At 43.1% G+C, this 10,936-nt stretch overlaps 1 non-coding gene across 1 annotated transcript; it reads right to left on the bottom strand.

The window, feature by feature from the left end:
- Window positions 1–9,784: 9,784 nt before the first annotated feature.
- Window positions 9,785–9,856, bottom strand: TRNAG-UCC. Its single transcript has one exon. It is a non-coding gene; the product is annotated as a tRNA-Gly (tRNA).
- Window positions 9,857–10,936: the final 1,080 nt, after the last annotated feature.

Here is a 10,936-nt window from a genome sequence, read left to right as displayed (position 1 = left end):
CCCTACACCCCCTTTCCTGGGGAAGGCTTGATAAGAATCCTCACCAAATTGTACAGGTGAACACAGACCCAAACGTGTGCATCTTAAGAACAATGACAAATCAATCAGGTTCTTAAAAGAAGAATTTAAATTAAAGAAAAGGTAAAAGAATCACCTCTGTAAAATCAGGATGGTAAATACCTTGCAGGGTAATCAGATTCAAAACATAGAGAATCCTGCTAGGCAAATCCTTAAGTTACAAAAAGACACAAAAGGAGGAATATACATTCCATTCAGCACAGCTTATTTTACCAGCCATTAAACAAAAGGAAATCTAATGCATTTCCAGCTAGACTACTTACTAACTTTACAGGAGTTGTAAGGCTGCATTCCTGATTTGTTTCCGGCAAAAGCATCACACAGACAGACTAAACCCTTTGTTCCTCCCCATCCAGATTTGAAAGAATCTTGTCCCCTCATTGGCCATTTGGGGTCAGGTGCCAATGGGGTTACCTTAGTTTCTTAACCCTTTACAGGTGAAAGGGTTTTGCCTCTGCCCAGGATGGATTTTATAGCACTGTATACAGAAAGGTGGTTACCCTTCCCTTTATATTTATGACATCCCCATTTGGCTATCAACAGTTGCCGCAAAGAGATCTCCTTTGTACTTTACAATTGGAAATAACCATGGTACCTCAGATATGAATGCTTGGCAACTGTTGGTTTTCAATGGTAACCATTTTAGGTGTTCTGTCCCTCACAGAAAGGACGTCTATTTTGCATTATGTTCGCACTCCTCTGATTTTGTTTGGCATGGCCATCTTGTTTTTCATAAATTCTGGAAATTGATTCAAAGTCACTTTAGCGATAATATTACAGCATTGGATGGCTTAGATTTCTTGTTGTTGAGATAATCCTTAATAAATCTATTAGCGATGGCATTTCATTAACAGATATTAAAAACATAGTGACTGCCTGTTAGTTCAGTGGAATTTGCAAATATTCTTAGGTACCCTGAATGTTCCTGCTGTCACATGGGCATTTGGATACTCACATAACTCTAGTTTTATATTCATTTTCTACTAACATTGGAGATAATTTCATATAAATACCTAGCACATGCTTTGAAATGAAATTGTATTTCCTATCACGTTTACAAATTCTTCACTATTAAAAATATGTTTATGGCTCCTCCGCCCTTGAGTTTTTCTCTTTAATTATGGATGAAAATTAGCTTGTGAGAGGAAGCAGTAATTTAACAACATCTTAGGTCCCTGAGAGAGGAGGTAGCAATTAGTGAGATGTGGTTATTAAGCTCTCAGAGTGCCTGTATTTGAAAAGATCTCATTTGCTGAAGTTCAGTGAATTGTAAATTGTTTAAAAACTACAGAAAGCGCCATTAAGAATACAGTTTGAATTAAAAAAAAAGTAGGTGATATGTTTTTCATTCAGGTTTTGTGTTTGAATTGTGGTGCATATTTTAACCCTCATTAAAATTGAAAGACATAATAAGTCGCACAGGGACAGAGTAATCCATGGCTGGGGTTCAGGGTGGCGTAGCATTGTTCATTACCTGTAAGAAAAAGAAAAATAGCACCAAGGCAGAAATACCACTTCATTTGATAGACAGCAATGTGAGAGTTGTTGTGAACCCTGGGAGACGGGTGGATTTTGCCCCAGAAGGGATGGTGTAAACATTTACATCTCTTTTGAACTATGCAGGTTTGCAGTTCTGGAGTGCAGGGTTGAGCATACCCAAATCTCAATTGAAACTGCTGAATGTCATGCCTCAACCATGGGAAGCTGCAAATATTAAGTAATTGCATTTAGAGATGTGCCACTTTATTAATCTATAATTATGTGCATCTGATCCTTGGTCCCCAGGGCTGCTGTTAGCTTGGCAAGCTACAACAGCGCCTAAGGGGTCAGTCAGACACCTGGAGACCCTCAGAGTGCAGCTGCACTCCCACCATACTATCTTCTCACTGGCAAAAGCTCCTATATAGCAAGCTTTAAGTTTGCTTTGTATTACCAGAGCTCTGCAAAGCCGACTTAACAGTGCTGAGGATCTTGGGCCATGGTCTATTGAGAGGACATGGGGAGGGGTAGGAATGGTACTGGAGTATTGTGTTACAGAGTTGGAGCCATAGGGTGCTCCCAAAAATTCAGATATTTTGTTTATCTCTCCGCCTTTTGATGTTCACCCATTGCTGATTAACATCAGGATTTCAGTCTGTCTTTCACCTGGAATAGAATGTTGGGTTTCTATTTCACAGACTCAAAGGCCAGAAGGAATCAATTTCATCTTCTCATCCCACTCTCTGCATAACACAGGCCATAGAATTTCACTTAGTAATTCTTGCATCTAACCCAATAACCTGTCATTGAGCTAAAGGATATTTTTTAGAAAGACATAATATTGACTCGAAGACTCCAAGTGATGGAGAATCTACCACATCCTTTGATAAAATTGTTCAATGGTTATCCTTACTCTTAAAAATTTGAGTCTTATTTTAAGTTTGAATTTTTCTGACCAGCCACTGGCTCTTCATATGCCTTTGCCTGCTAGATTAAAGAGCCCTCTGTTATAAGATGTCTTCTCTCTGTGTGGGTACTTATACAGAAAACATATCACTTCTTAAACTTCTCTTTGACAAGCAAAATGGACTGACCTCTTTACCAGTGGCGATCTCATTTTGCATGAAATATGGAGATTGTAAGGTATGTTTTACAACTCAGAATCTCAGTTATTATTTTGGGGCTAGGTTATTCCTAGGTTATACCTTTTCTAGGGAAAAAAGTGCCATAATTTATGTTTAAAAATGTGTTGTTCTTTAACTTTTGGGCTTTTCATTAGACCTCTGTTGTTGGTGTGAGATGCTTTTTTGGTTTCTTATGTTTTCACAGTAGGTCCTTCTTTGTCATGCTTGCTGTTTTTCTGCTTTCTAAAGATAGCACTTAAATATGTAGATTTGAAGAGTCTAGTGTTTGAACAATTAATTGGAAAGTATGTCATAACAGTGAGTTTGTCCAAGTCCACTCACTGTCCTCCTAGAATGCTGAGAGAATGGGAGTCTAAAATCAGCAATGGCGCAAACCTTCCCAAAAGGAGCAAGGGTGGTTGGGATGGGGGCAGGCTATGGTCTGACTTCCCTCTCTCTGCACTGGCCACCTGAACTGGGTCAGCACAATGTAGAGTGCACACACTGCCTACTGCACAAGGGTGAAGTAGGAGCTGCTTCCTTCCAGCGTCTTTGGGTGTAGCTGTTGGTAGACAGTTTTCATTCACTCCCTCTTTCATCACATTGACGGTTGTTTAGAGCCATCACACAGTTAGTAATCAAAGGACAGGGCAGCCCATAGGAGCAGATGAGCTGAAAACGCATTGGCAGTTCTTCCCCTGATGAATCCGGGGTTGTGACATAGGATGAAGGAGGGATGAACTAGGGGAAAGCCACTCTGAGGCATCTCCCACCCTGAATTCATATGTATCACCAGAAGGCATTTAGATACCATAGCCACTCATGAAAGGACAGAGTGCTCAACCCTGTATCTCTGTGATAGCCTCTTGAGTCCATGACTCCTGACCTTGACATAAGGGTCAAACTCCACACCCTTCTGAGTGTGTAGCTCATCAGTAAATGTGTAGCTCATGGAGGTTTTCCCAGAGTTTCTAGCTGTCTCCATGGATTTTTTTGCATGGAGGGTATGACATGATCATCTGCTTTTTAAAATAAGAACGGCCATACTGGGTCAGACCAAAGGTCAGTCTAGCCCAGTATCCTGTCTTCTGACAGTGGCCAATGCCAGATGCCCCAGAGGGCATGAACAGAACAGGTAATCATCAAGTGATCCATCCCCTGTTGCCCTTCCCAGCTTCTGGCAAACAGAGTCTAGGGACACCATCCCTGCCCATCCTGGCTAATAGCTATTGATGGACCTATCCTCCATGAACTTATCTAATTCTTTTTTTGAAAACTGTTATAGTCTTGGACTTCACAACATCCTCTGGCAAGGAGTTTCACAGGTTGACTGTGTGTTGTATGAAAAATAATTCCTTTTGTTTGTTTTAAACCTGCTGCATATTAATTTCCTTTAGTGACCCCTCATTCTTGTGTTATGAGAGGGAGTAAATAACACTTCCTTATTTATTTTCTCCACACCAGTCATGCTTTTATAGACCTCTATCATATCTCCCCTTAGTTGTCTCTTTTCCAAGCTGAAAAGTTCCAGTCTTATTAATCTCTCCTCAAACAGAAGCCGTTCCATACCCCTAATAATTTTTGTTGCCCTTTTTTGAACCTTTTCCGATTCCAGTATATCTTTTTTGATATGGGGTGACCACATCTGCATGAAGTATTCAAGATGTGGGCATACCATGGATTTATCTAGAGGGAATATGATATTTTCTGCCTTATTATCTATCTCTTTCTTAAATATCAGGGGGTAGCCGTGTTAGTCTGTATCCACAAAAACAACAAGGAGTCCGGTGGCACGTTAATGATTCCCAACATTCTTTTCATTGTTTTGACTGCCACTGTACATTGAGTGAATATTTTCAGAGAACTATCCACAATGACACCAAGATCCTTCTTGAATGGTAATAGCTAATTTAGACCCCATCATTTTATATGTATAGTTGGGATTATGTTTTCCAATCTGCATTACTTTGCATTTATCAACATTGAATTTCATGTGCCATTTTGTTGCCCAGTCACCCAGTTTTGTGAGATCCCTTTTTAACTCTTTGCAGTCTGCCTGTGACTAACTATCTTGAGTAGTTTTGTACCATCTGCAAATTTTGCCACGTCACTGTTTACCCCTTTTTCCAAATCATTTATGAATATGTTGAATAGGACTGGTCCCAGTACCAGAGCCCTGGGGGATACCACTATTTATCTCTCTCCATTCTGAAAACTGACCATTTATTCCTACCCTTCGTTTCCTATCTTTTAACCAGTTACTGATCCAGGAGAGGACCTTCCCTCTTATCCCATGAGTGCTTACTTTGCTTAAGAGCCTTTGGTGAGGGACCTTGTCAAAGGCTTTCTGAAAATCTAAGTACACTATGTCCACTGGATCCCCCTTGTCCACATGCTTGTTGACCCCATCAAAGAATTCTAGTAGATTGGTGAGGCATGATTTCCCTTTAAGAAATCCATGTTGACTTTTCTCCAACAAATTATGTTCATCTATGTCTGACAATTTTGTTCTTTACTATAGTTTCAACCAGTTTGCCCGGTACTGAAGTCAGGCTTACTGGCCTGTAATTGCCGGGATCACCCTTTTCAAAAATTGGCATCATATTAGCTATCCTCCAGTCATTTGGTACAGAAGCTGATTTAAATGATAGATTACAAACTACAGTTGGTAGTTCTGCAATTTCACATTTGAATTCCTTCAGAACTCTTGGGTGAATACCATCTGGTCCTGGTGACTTATTACTGTTTAGTTTATCAATTTGTTCCCAAACCTCATCTAATGACACTTCAACCTGGGACAGTTCCTCAGATTTGTCACATAAAAAGAACGGCTCAGGTTTGGGAATCTCCCTTACATCCTCAGCCATGAGGACAGATGAAAAGAATTCATTTAGTTTCTCTGCAATGGCCTTATCATCCTTGAGTGCTCCTTTAGCATCTCGATCGTCCAGTGGCCCAACTGGTTGTTTAGCAGGCTTCCTGCTTCTGATGTACTTAAAAAGTTTTTGGCTATTACTTTTTGAGTTTTTGGATAGCTGTTCTTCAAATTCTTTTTTGGCCTTCCTAATTATATTTTTACACTTAATTTGCCAGAGTTTATGCTCCTTTCTATTTTCCTTACTAGGATTTAACTTCCACCTTTTAAAGAATGTTTTTTTTGTCTCTCACTGCTTCTTTTACTTTGTCGTTTAGCCCCGGTGGCACTTTTTTGGTTCTCTTACTATGGTTTCTAATTTGGGGTATACATTTAAGTTGAGCCTCTATTATGGTGTCTTTAAAAAGTTTCCATGCAGCTTGCAAGGATTTCATTGTTGGCACAGTGCCTTTTAATTTCTGTTTAACTAACTTCCTCATTTTCGTATAGTCCCCCTTTCTGAAATTAAATGTTACAGTGTTGGGCTGCTATGGTGTCCCCCCCCCCCCCCCGCCCCCAGCGATGTTAAATTTAATTATATTATGGTCACTATTACCAAGTGGTCCAGCTATAATCACTTCTTGGACCAGATCCTGTGCTCCACTTAGGTCTAAGCAAAAATTGCTTCTCCTCTTGTGGGTTCCAGGACTAGCTGCTCTGAGAAGCAATCATTTAAGGTGTCCAGAAACTTTATCTCTGCATCCCATTCTGAAGTGACATGTCCCCAGTCAATAAGGGGATAGTTGAAAATCCCCCATTATTATTGAGGTTTTTATTTTTACAGCCTCTCTAATCTCCCTGCGGATTTCATAGTCACTATCACTATCCTGGTCCGGTAGTCAGTAATATATCTCTACTGCTATATTCTTATTAGAGCATGGAATTACTATCCATAGAGAATCTATGGTACAGTTTGGTTCATTTAAGATTTTTACTTTATTTGATTCTACGCTTTCTTTCACATATAGTGTCACTCAGAGGTGAAAGTAAGCCGGTCCGGTCCAGCGTACCAGCAAGAGCCAGTATGCTGGACCGGACCGGACCAGCTTCCCCAGGCTGGTGCTTTAAAGGGCCCGGGGCTCCAGCCGCTGCGGGGAGCCCCGGGTCCTTTAAAGCGCCCCCCGAACCCCGCTGCCAGAACTCCTGGGATAGTGGCGACAGGGCTCCGACGGTGATTTAAAGGGCCCGGAGCTCTGCTGCGGTAGTGGCTACTGGAGCCCGGGGCCCTTTAAATTGCCCCTGAGCCCCGGGGCTCCCAGCTGCCTGTGCAGCTGGTAGCTCCAGGGGTGATTTAAAGGTCCAGGAGCTCCCAGCCGCAGCCGGAGCCCTGAGGCCTTTAACTCTTGATTTAAAGGGCCTGGGTATTTAAAGGCCCCACCTGCTCAGGACTCTGGATTACCGGTAAATCCTTTAAATTACTTTCACCCCTGGTGCCACTCCCCCACGAGCATGACCTGTTCTGCCCTTCCAATATATTTTGTACTCTGGTATTACTGTGTCCCATTGATTATCCTCATTCCACCAAGTTTCTGTGAAGCCTATTATATCAATATCCTCATTTAATACGAGGCACTCTAGTTCACCCACCTTATTATTTAGACTTCTAGCGTTTGTATATAAGCACTTTAAAAACTTGTCACTTTCGAGCTATCTGCCATTACACGATGTAATTGAATGGACCTCTTTTTCATTTGACTGTTGCTCATCAGATCCTACCCATATTTTATCGTCTTCCATCCTCTCCTCCTTACTAGGACACAGAGAATCTCCCTTAATAGATCCTCCCCTAAGAGAGGTCTCTGACTGAACCACGTGCTCCTCTGCACCTGTCAGCTTTCCCCCAGCCCTTAATTCCAAAACTGCTCTATGAGCTTTTTAATTTTAAGTGCCAGCAATCTGGTTCCATTCTGGTTTAGGTGGAGCCCATCCTCCTGTATAGGCTCCCCCTGCCCCCAAAATTTCCTGAGTTCCTAATAAATCTAAACCCCTGCCTGTCTAACTGGCCCTGCACATGGAACTGGGCACATTTCAGAGAATGCTACCATGGAGATCCTGGACTTTAATCTCTTACCTAGCAGCGTAAATTTGGCCTCCAGGACCTCTCTCCTATCCTTCCCTATGTCACTGGTACCTACATACACCATGACCACTGTCTCCTCCCCTTCATGACACAAAAGTCTATCTAGATGTCTTGAGAGATTCGCAACCTTTGCACCAGGCAGGCAAGTCACCATGAGGTTCTCCCAGTCATCGCAAACCCAGCTATCTATGTTTCTAATGATCGAATTCCCCATAACTATTGCCTGTCTCTTCCTAATATTCCCCCCGCCCCCCCCAGAGAGGTATCCTCAGTGCGAGAGGATACCATAACAGCACCTGGAAGGAGGGTCCCAACCCTGGATCGTTTCCCTCTGCTCCAGTTTGATGCTCTCCTTCCCTGAGACTTTCATCCTCCTGAACAGCACAGAGGCCTGAACAGCACAGAGGTGGGACTGTTCTACTGTGTCCCAGAAAGTCTCATCTATGTACCTCTCTGTCTCCCTTATCTCCTCCAGTTCAGCCACTCTGGTCTCCAAAGCCCATACCCGGTCTCTGAGGGCCATGAGCTCCCTGCACTGAATGCACACATACGTCACCCGCCCATCGGGCAGGTAATCATACATGCGGCATTGGGCGCAATAAACTGGATAGCCCCCACCCTCTTGCTGGACTTCTGCCTGCATTTTCTATTTACTCCTGCAGCTCGTTCTTTTGTTGATGTTTTGTTGTTATCAGAGGGTAATTTTGGCTTTAAGTTGAAAGAATATTAAGTGTATCTAGCCTCCTGTCATGCTCACTCTGTAAACTCCCTCGCAAAACTCCCGTTAGCCGCTCCTGTTTACTAGCTCCTCTGGTCGCTTAGGAGCGGGCTTTTTAAAGCCCTGGTCTTCCTGAATAGCCCTGCCCCTGGTTAAAGGTTGACGGGTGCTAAAGGGCTTAAGGATCAAAGCCTTGTTAAGAAGGATCTCAGCCTTGCATAGCAGGCCGCTAGGCTCAGCACACAATCCCCCAAACAGACAGACCACACGGTATATTTCAGTCAAGCAGGAAGCACACCACAAACACAGACAACAAACTTACCCCAAGGATCACGTAATCGCTCCTCCTTCAACTGGAGAAACCCCCTCGCAAAACTCCCCTGTTAGCCTCTCCTGTTCGCTAGCAAATATGCAGTCATTTACCCTTTTGAAAAATATGATTGTCCCTAGAAGCGCTCACTTCTTTGGATTATATGTATCCTGCCCTAATCTGTTCATGTTCTCTTGTAGCAGCCATCAACATATGTCAATTTTGGGAAAATATATAAATCATTGGAGCCATTTGGCTTGTTTTTATATTTTAATTGTAAACTCAGTTTCTGTTTGTTCTGATTCACTGCAGATTACAAATTGTTTGACTATAAAGTGACTCAGTACCTCTACTAATTTGAATCCGCTTATTGCTTTTGACATATGCTTGCAACTCTGCGCTGAGAATTTTTCTTTTAAGCCTTTTAGGCATAGTGGATTTGGTGGAGAATTAAATTGAGTTATCTGATTGAGATTGAAGCTTGTTGGCTTAAAATGACAAATTTTCTTCCATTCCTTTGTTTCCATTTTTGATATATTAGTCTTGACACATTCCAGGCATTAGTCTTATACTGCCTGAAGAGGAGGTTGCTGTGATAGACAGCTGTGGACTAATCAAATCAGAATTATTATACATGATCTCTATTTTATTTGGGCAAAGTTATCTGAAATCATCATATAAAAACAACTTTTCATATTGTGATTCTTTTACATATTCTTTACAACATTCAGATGGCAGAAGCCAACTTTGTCTGCCATCCTCTACATATCTGTCTAGGAATTTTCATGGTCCCTGTCATGCTATAGAGCAGTGGTTCTCAACCTGCGGTCCACAGGCCACTTGTGGCCCAATCAGCACACAGCTGGCACATGTGCCAGTCCAGTGTTAGAATCATAGAAATCAGGGTGGGAAGGGACCTCAGGAGGTCATCTAGTCCAACCCCCTGCTCAAAGAAGGACCAATCCCCAATTTTTGCCCCGGATCCCTAAATGGCCCCCTCAAGGATTGAACTCACAACCCTGAATTTAGCAGGCCAATGCTCAAACCACTGAGCTATCCCTCCCCCCGAACATCATATCACGGCATTGGCTGGGAATCGAACCCAGGTCAACTGCTTGGAAGGCAGCTATGCTCACCACTATACCACCAATGCATGTTGGGAAGGTCTGGATGCTGCGGGGACACTCCCATGGGGATTGGATGATGGGGGGGAGCAGCCCCTGGTTGCGGGGGGCGCCCTGCACCAGGCAGGGCCCCCCATCTTTACAGACAGGCTCAGCAGCCCCGCTCTCTGGGTGCTCAGCCCTGCCACACCACCAGGAGCAGAGCGGACGTGGGGGTGACAATACACCATGCCATGCCACCTTTACAGTAAATTAATTAATTTTAACAGTTGCTGTTTTGACGTATTTTGCTAATTTAAAATGCTCTTGGCAGACATTTGCCAGTGTTGAAATGAAAGGTGCTGTATCGATTTGAATTGTATTGCTGTCGTAACAAATACTAAACTTTTTATTTTTTTGTAGATGTGCAGCTGGTGTATAGATTGTCGGACGTGGCCCACATAGCACTTAGAGAGCTGCATATGTGCCCCACAATGGTAAATAGGTTGAGAACCACTGCTATGGAGACTCACGGGGTGTTTTAAATTGGAGACGTTTATATAAGAACATTACTAGGACAACAGGCGTCCAGACGATCAAGTTCTAGCTTTGTAATAAGGGACCACACCCTATCTGGAACTCTTTATAGCACAGCCACATCTAGTGGCGGAATAAGGTACTACAAGGAAATACATCATTACAGGTCCCAATACTATGGTGTCTGATTGCCTATTTAACAAGAGTATATATAAGCACTGTGCTTGGAGCTGTTTTTGATGATTAATTAGCAAAAGCATAAGCTTCCATGCATGTTTTTTATTAACCATTTAAATTAGTGACCCTCTTTAATCTGTTTTAGGTTGTGTTAAAGATGGGTCTGCCCGTAGGCGCCAACTTCCCCTCTTCCTCATGAGTGCTCGACTTCCCCCTGGGCCCTGGCCTTGCCCCCACTCCACCCCTTCCATGAGGCCCCCGCCTCTGCCCCGCCCCATCCCAACCCCTTCCCTAAAGTCCCCGCCCCCACTCCTCCCCCTCCCTGCCCCTATTCCAACCCCTTCCCCAAATCCCCACCCCGCCTCTTCCCTGCCTCCTCCCCTGAGCACCATGTTCCCACTCCTCCTCCTCCCCCC

Source organism: Chelonia mydas, chromosome 3 (assembly GCF_015237465.2).
Source record: "Chelonia mydas isolate rCheMyd1 chromosome 3, rCheMyd1.pri.v2, whole genome shotgun sequence".
NCBI classification, from domain to species: Eukaryota; Metazoa; Chordata; order Testudines; family Cheloniidae; genus Chelonia; species Chelonia mydas.
Note: the sequence above shows the minus strand (reverse complement) of the source record. Positions and strands in the feature narration are given on the sequence as shown.